This window comes from Tachysurus fulvidraco, chromosome 1, assembly GCF_022655615.1.
Source record: "Tachysurus fulvidraco isolate hzauxx_2018 chromosome 1, HZAU_PFXX_2.0, whole genome shotgun sequence".
NCBI classification, from domain to species: Eukaryota; Metazoa; Chordata; class Actinopteri; order Siluriformes; family Bagridae; genus Tachysurus; species Tachysurus fulvidraco.
In genome coordinates this window covers 5,947,875-5,955,568 of record NC_062518.1, presented here as the reverse complement: position 1 = coordinate 5,955,568, position 7,694 = coordinate 5,947,875, and the positions used below count along the sequence as shown (strand labels likewise).

The window sequence follows — 7,694 nt, the reverse complement described above, 5'->3', positions numbered from 1 at the left end:
TCTCAATCTCCATCAGTATCATATATCTCATGCAAGAGTGAGTTTATTTTTGGAAGCAAAACATCTCATGCCTACACAGTACACTATAAATGATATCTACAATACCTTGCAGTGAGTCTATTCCTGATTGCAGCAGTGAAAAACACAGAAAAAAACACTTGCATGAAGATATCAGGAGGAGTATGTACATGTTATTTATTTTTTTATTTTTTTATTTTTTTATTTATTTTATTCATATGCATTCACATGTGGATTTGTATTTGTATTAAGACTCACAATGCATCTGAAGGTCATATGTTTGGCTCCTGAAAACACAGCAACTTTAGACCTTCTAAGTTTAGTTTGGAACAGAAATAAAGTCTGGGAGCTGAATTTAGCATCAGGCTTTGTTACCCGAGGACTGACGTAGCCAGCTGTTGCTGTGTCGTCACACTTGGGTCAGCTGAAAGGAGGAGAGATTTGTTGTTTGCAGGCAACATCCTTGCTGGAAAAAAAGACTGTTCCCCATTTTCTCTCCTCAGCTTGATATACACACACATCCTCCATCTATTCCAGGTTCTAAGTTGCCATCAAATTTATATTTAACTGAATGAAAATAGCAGGCTAGTTGAAAATTGAGTGTGTATTGCGTAGGCTGTGTCTCAGTTAAGCTTAGTGCAGATGCACACTCTCTTTTTATAGGCATTGGGGAACGTATGTGTCAGATTCTTTTTCTGGTAACTGAATGGAGCATGGCTTCTTCCTGCTCCATTAAAAAAAAAGATGAATGAGTTTGCGAGTGCGTATATGTGTGTGTGTGTGTGTGTGTGTGTGTGTGTGTGTGTGTGTGTGTGTGTGTGTGTGTGTGTGTGTGTGTGTGTGTGTGTGTGTGTGTGTGAACTGGATTACAGTATGCCGACATGATCCACATTAAGTTGTGTCTTCACAGAACTCTTCAACTGTTGTCAATGTCAGTGTTTTGTTATCCCAAAAGAGCACTCAGGGCCAGAGCGGGTTATTGATGCTAAAAGAAGAGAAGAAGAACAAGATGGAGATAGAAGGACAGAGAGCAGTATGGGTAAAGTCTGAGAGAGAGAGAGAAAGAGACAGACAGAGAGAGAGAGAAAACAAGTGCAGTTTCTTCAGGAGCCAGACTGAAAAGGTGACGAATATCAAGTCTGTCAGCACGCCGCAGCCACTGATATACGGCCAATAGTGCCAGTCTGAATAATTGATCAGGTGAAACGTTAGGCGGAGATGTTGCACGGTCAGCTCTCTTTACTGCAGGTGATGGAGACTGAGAGAAAGAGAGAGAGAGAGAGAGAGAGAGAGAGAGAGAGAGAGAGAGAGAGAGAGAGAGAGAGAGAGAGAGAGAGAGAGAGAGATTTCCACCTGTTCAGCCCCAACACACTGAGTATATAATATCTAAATGTATTACATTTTCACAATTTCAGGACTTCTATGAATTTTAAGCATAAGTGACATAAGACAAAGTCTTTAATAAAACTACTTCATGTCTGAGCAAAGTGCTATTACCTCCTATCAAGAATATTTTCCAAAAATTGGCAGCCTGAAACAATTAATTGGCAATTAATTACTTACTTCTATCATTCCATAACACCTTCGATATCCAACTTTCACCTTGAAACAAGAACATATGTTAGATTTGTAAATTTTTGAACTTACTCTATATGGCCACAAGTTTGTGGACAAACTTTATATGATGTAGCATTACAGTTTGGATGTAAGTGGCTCAAACCGGATCCAGCATGACAATGTCCCTGTGCACAAAGCAAACTCCATGAAGACATGGTTTGTCAAGGGTGGAATGGAAGACCTTGAGTGTCCTGCACAGATCCCTGACTCTGACTCAACCTCACTGAACACCTTTGAGATGAACTGGAACACCGACTGGACCCTAATGCTCCTCCCCTGATCTTACTAAAGTTCTTGTGGCTGAATGAACACAAATCCCTACAGCAACATTTCAAATTCTAGTTGACTGTCTTCCTAGAAGCATGGGGGTTATTAAAAAGAGCAAAAGAGGGACTAAACCTGGAATGAGACATTTAATAAGCACAAATACGCATGATGGTCCGCTTTCCACAAACTCCAGTGACAATCATTTGCCGTTGGTATGAGTACAATTCATCCCACAATACTTCACAATTCATCTGTTATGACAGATTCCCGACGCACAAGAGCTTTACTTGTTTGTGTCACTCCAGATGAAGTATTACACCCAGCTGTGAGATGCCCAACTGCTTACGCTTCAGAATTGCCAGCAAGGGCTTGGATTGTGCAATAATTGAGACACCTCGGTCAAGTTTCATCCTCAGACTGCTGGTAGTATTTGTTGGGAATTCTGGGCATGCAATGGCAGAGGATATACAGACAGACAGACAGACAGACAGACAGATGGATGGATAGACGAAACGAAGTAAGGACATGTTTGATAACTAATTCATTCTGAGCCTCATTCTAAATTTAAGTTTAAACTTCATTAAATTATGCACTGGTCCAACTGTGGATTGTCAAAAAGTGTTAGATGAACTCAAATTACCATAACTGCTGGAATAAGAGGTCAACAGTAAATATTATCACAAACATGCATTACCTTTAGAATAAAAATACAATGCTTGAAGAAAGAAAGAAAGAAAGAAAGAAAGAAAGAAAGAAAGAAAGAAAGAAAGAAAGAAAGAAAGAAAGAAAGCCTGTGCTGTTGTATGTCAAATAGCTCATGTAATAAATATTGCATCAGCTGTTGTATGTCAACAGCTCATGCAATATTTATTGCATGCATGAGGTAATTAAGTATTGAGTGAAGTCCTGGGCTAATTGAAAAATAAGCATTTAAAGGCAGGGTCTGTGATTTTTGAAAGCCAATGTTGACATTTGAAATCACCAAAACAAACACGCCCCTAACCCAAATGGGCCTCACCCCTGTATCGATAGCTCCGCCCACACATACATACGTAACCCAGGCAACTAATGGAAAGAAATGTGTCTTTATCATAGCTGAAGGAAAGAACAATATACATATCGAGAAGGAAAAAAGCGCCTCGGAGTCTTACGTAAAGTCGGCCACACATTCACAGATTGGAGTTTTCCGAGTCAATAACTCCTGAGCTAAACGCTGTTACTACACAAAGCGCGGTTGTAGCTGCCTCTCTACATTAGTACGATAGAAAAGAGGTGTTATTTGTGTAGTAACAGCGTTTAGCTCAGGAGTTATTGACTCGGGAAACTCCAACCTGTGAATATGTGGCCAACTTCCCGCTCCTTCAGTTCTCTCCAGCGCTGGAAAGCCGATCCTACATTAACACGTCCTACTTCTTGCCTTATTGTAAGTCTGTCTTAGCTTTCTTTCTTTGTTTTTATCCTGCATGTCAATGTTAAAACCGCTTTCTGATAATGTCACACATGCGCACTGAACAATCTCTCAGCTCATATTGACAAGCCCCGCCCCTTTCTGCTCATTGGCTACACGTTTGTTTTGATTTTTGTTTAGTGTTCGGCCCGACTCAGTTTTCTGAAACATTTCTCAAAAATCGGAGACCCTGCCTTTAAATATGTAATTTTGCCGCTTCCTCTATCACATATTAACACCCCAAATACTGTGTGCAATTTCAAATTCTATTGTTGCTAGAAACGTGCTATTTATTTCAAAGTTCTCAACAGATAAACCTCAGAAGTAGCATGCATGACAAATTTCAATAATAAAAGACAACAATGAAAACAAATGATACAATATCTGGAATCAAACAGACCAGTCGAGATTTCCGAACGCTAATAGAGAGCGAGCTTCAACCTGTGTGGTGTGAAATTCTACCGCTGTGAAGTGTGGTGTTGATTATCTGTGCTAAAAAAAACTCTACATGCAGCCATGATCACCCTCTTTCTCTTTTTATTTTTTCAGTCATGCCGTCTGACTCGGCCGGGTAATCATGTGAAATTTACTGAAGACTATACAGAAAACATGACATAGGGTAATGATTTAACCCAGCATGGTGTCTCCACTGCAGCCATAAATTACTCTCATAAACCATCATGTAGCTTAGAATTTAAATAGAATAAAAGTAAAGAATGAGTCAAGCTCGAGTACATGTACATGCACAGCTTCATTTTTTCTCAAGCGTACCATAACCCTGTTTTGTTAACAGCACTGTAAAGGGAGTGTTTATCATTGCTTTAGCCAAATGATTATGATCTGTATTACGGCATTCGGTCTTCTAAACGGTAATATGCAACATATTTCTTTAATTATTTATCTTGGGAATGTGATTTACTCAGCAATTAGATCAGCAATTACTCCTAGATCAACAGATTGGGCTTGTATTTGTGCTTAAATGTATACAAGTAATCAATTTACCTCAGCTTGTTTTCACAAGAAAAAAAGAAAAGAAAAGAAAAACACTTTTTTAATAGATTTGGTGCCATTTGCTCTTAGTGTTAAATACATCCGTTTTTAAAACCCAGGAGAGGCCTAAAGACACTGGTCCAGGTTTCTGGAAGCAGTGGTGTGGGACTCACATGCAGCATGGCATTATTGGCTCCGATCGTTCCTGGAAGCCGAGGAACACTCAAAATCTTCCATCAAATTCAAATTCACACTTCTTCGGTCACACACACAATCATACACAGTACAACAAGCAGAGAAATGCTTTTTATGACTGTTTGTATTATAAAAATAGAGTAAAAATAAAAATACAGTTTAAAATGGAATTAAGAAGTAAAATTAGAACGGACAAAAAAATTCAAATATAAGAAATAAAAGATTGAAAAATACGCCATATGTATACAATGACTGATGATATATAGTATATAGTATGCTTGTTTCTGAATAAAGTGTGCAGATGTTTGCAATTTTACATATATTTTTACATTTACTTTATATATATATATATATATATATATATATATATATATATATATATATATATATATATATATATATATAAAGAAAGAAAGAAATATGGATATAAAATGCTCAGAAGCATCAGTGACAAAGAAAAACTCCCTGAGATACCAAGTGGAAGAACCTTAAACAGAGCCATACCAAAAATATAACCCATCCTCATTTGTGATTAGAAATGATTTCTCTTCACATCAACTTTACACACCAAAGTCAAGCAGTGCTTTGTGTGTTTAAAGGAAGCTGAGTATTAGAATTAACTTTAGTTTTAACTTTAAAACTCAGTAACAGTGAACGTCATCACTTGCAGCATCTGATTTTCAGGTGAACGAGATTCCAAACAGAACTGAGGCATCAGGATGACCATGCGAAGGAATATCAGGAGTCATAACCTTCCTCTTTTATGTCTTGTGGTAAGGAAGCAGTATGCCTTATATGATGCTAGTGTCTACAGACTGAAAATGTGACAATTGATCCAGAAGGAATTCTTCTCATGTTAAAGCAAAGATGCCCATGGATTGCAGTCCCCTGGGCAAGTATTCAAGTGAAGCGTAAAAACACCTTAAGAGTGGTGTCAGAGGTGCTAACATTGCTCAGAAGAAAATTCTAGCAGGCGGAGGAGAAAAACTACCACACAAACCGCTCTGTGGACAAGTTTTTTATTCCAGATTTGCAGAAAGCAAAAGAAAGCAAACAGCAAAGCAAATGTACTGTATGGTGTAGCTGCTACTTAATACTAAACAGATCCTTTATAATTTATTACTGTTCATGACCAAAAACACCATAGACCTGTCTTCTATTTTTCTATTTGCTCCCAAGATCAAGGCTTATGAAATCAGAAGTCAAAGTTCAGCTAGAAAAAATCAGTGTGAAATGAAATGAACCATTTCCAGAAGCAAGTGCAGGTCTTTCATGACCCAAGGCTTTTCCCCATTCAGTGAATTTGCTTTAAAATCAGACCATTAACCTGGAAACCACCAACTGATACAAAACTGTAAAGAAAAAAAGGCAAAATAAAAAAATTATTGGGTGGAAAAGAGATATTTGTAGCTTAGTGTGCTTAGAATCATAATGGTTCTGATGTGACATAAAATGCTAAATGAAAATTCAAACAAACAACAAACAACAAACATGAGCATTTCTATATTAAAAAAAATTCTGGGTTTCACATTTCAACTTAAACAGCTATTAATGTTATTTCACCCTAATGAAACACTTATGTATATTGTATCCAAGTCAAATGTACACTGAGTATTATGACCGCTGTACAATTTCATGATGAGTTTGGAATATTAAACCCACCTGAGGTTACTCCTTAAAAGTGCATAAAACAATATTTTATTAAATATTTTATTTTTATTGCAGGGAGGCACGGTGGCTTAGTGGTTAGCACGTTCGCCTGACACCTCCAGGGTTGGGGGTTCGATTCCCGCCTTCGCCTTGTGTTTGTGGAGTTGCATGTTCTCCCCGTGCCTCGGGGGTTTCCTCCGGGTACTCCGGTTTCCTCCCCCAGTCCAAAGACATGCATGGTAGGTTGATTGGCATCTCTGGAAAAATCGTCCATAGTGTGTGAGTGTGTGAGTGAATGAGAGTGTGTGTGTGCCCTGCGATGGGTTGGCACTCTGTCCAGGGTGTATCCTGCCTTGATGCCCAATGATGCCTGAGATAGGCACAGGCTCCCCGTGTCCCGAGATAGTTCGGATAAGCGGTAGAAAATAAATGAATGAATTTTATTGCACATTATGCTCTACATTTGTACTACATGGCTCAAGGATTTTAGGCACTGGGTTGCTGACTGTAAGATTGGTGTTCAAGCTCCAGCACTGCCAAGATGTCACTGTTGGGCCCTTGAGCAAGGCCCTTAACTCTCTCTGCCTCAGGGCCGCTGTATCATGGCTGACCATGCAGAAAAAGTTTCACTGTGTTTTGTGTGTGTGTGTGTGTGTGTGTATATATATATATATATATATGTATGTATGTATGTATGTATGTATGTATGTATGTATGTATGTATGTATGTATGTATGTATGTATGTATGTATGTATGTATATGTGACAAAATAAAGGCTTCTATTTTATTCAATTCTATTCTATCCTATTCTATGAACCCTGTATGCAAATGGTACTAAAGTGTTCAGGTCAAAAGAAACACACTGTTACGATGTTATTAGTTATTTGTGGATTAACTTATATACTGTATGTGCTTGACAATGCCTATATTTCTTACCCAGCAGGATAAATGAGCTTTGTGTAAAAGGCTCACAGCATCTCACGGTGAGAAACTCTATTGAGCTGTGCCTTATCTTAATGGCCTGGTCACTCTGCTAAAGGATTTTTTTATCCCAGCTTTAAAAGATAAGAGCTCCACTTCACTTCCTTCTTCTGCAGAAAAAAACACCCCCATGAAGAAATTATATATGAGAGAGAGAGAGTTAGAGAGAAAGAGAGAGAGAGAGAGAGAGAGAGAGAGAGAGAGAGAGAGAGAGAGAGAGTTCTTTACACATTTTATAGTTTAAAGTCTATATCAAGTTAACTATATTTTGTTTAAAGGTGAAATTGCTTGCCCTGTGTCCTCTTAATCTTTATCTAACAAGGTTTTATACTTCAAGCTTAAGGTTATAGTAGTATAAAATTTATTTCCACTGATGATATCACTAATTCTACTGTAACCCTTTTAAACAACTGCTAGAAGTGACGTTATGTAGAATTTACAGTACATGCCGAACACAGACAAGCGGATGGATACGAACCGTCCCAGTGCTGCTATACCACTAAACATAGGCATACTGTATATTACTAA

The 7,694-nt window shown here is 38.1% G+C and overlaps 1 long non-coding RNA gene across 1 annotated transcript; it reads right to left on the bottom strand.

Annotated features, from left to right (window-relative positions):
• Positions 1–247: 247 nt before the first annotated feature.
• On the bottom strand, positions 248–3,816 carry LOC125146323. Its single transcript, XR_007144775.1, has 3 exons — positions 3,750–3,816; positions 1,582–1,620; positions 248–1,276 (listed from the first exon to the last, which is right to left on the bottom strand). It is a non-coding gene; the product is annotated as an uncharacterized LOC125146323 (long non-coding RNA).
• Between the last annotated feature and the right edge of the window lie 3,878 nt (positions 3,817–7,694).